We start from the raw sequence: 334 nt of genomic DNA on the forward strand, positions 1-334 counted from the left end.
CTAATTGTCGAATGCATACGTTTGCAGAATATTAGAGTTTGCAGCTGTGACTAAAAAATCACGCTGCGAAATGCGCTGGCGCCGCGGGCGGCGCGGGCGGCACGGACGGTGCGGGCGACGCGGGCGGCGCGGGCGGCGCGGGCGGCGCAAAAACCGGCCGCGAAAACCGCCGCAAAATCCGCCGCGGAAACCGCCACAAAATCCGCCGCAAAAAACCGCCGCAAAATCCGCCGCGGAAAATGCCGCGAACAAAACCGCCGCGAAAACCGCCGCAGATCGGTAAAATGATCTATCGGAAGCAGATAGAAAAAATTATATCGGTAATTACCGATCA

General features: G+C 58.1%; 1 protein-coding gene across 11 annotated transcripts in view; it reads right to left on the reverse strand.

The window, feature by feature from the left end:
• The window catches only part of LOC116849333 (protein unc-79 homolog), a 736,358-nt gene that overhangs the window by 244,514 nt on the left and 491,510 nt on the right, over positions 1-334 (reverse strand). The window lies entirely within an intron of this gene.

Source organism: Odontomachus brunneus, unplaced genomic scaffold (genome assembly GCF_010583005.1).
Source record: "Odontomachus brunneus isolate Ranch 3 - 2012 unplaced genomic scaffold, Obru_v1 Obru_scaffold_112, whole genome shotgun sequence".
In the NCBI taxonomy this organism is placed as follows: domain Eukaryota; kingdom Metazoa; phylum Arthropoda; class Insecta; order Hymenoptera; family Formicidae; genus Odontomachus; species Odontomachus brunneus.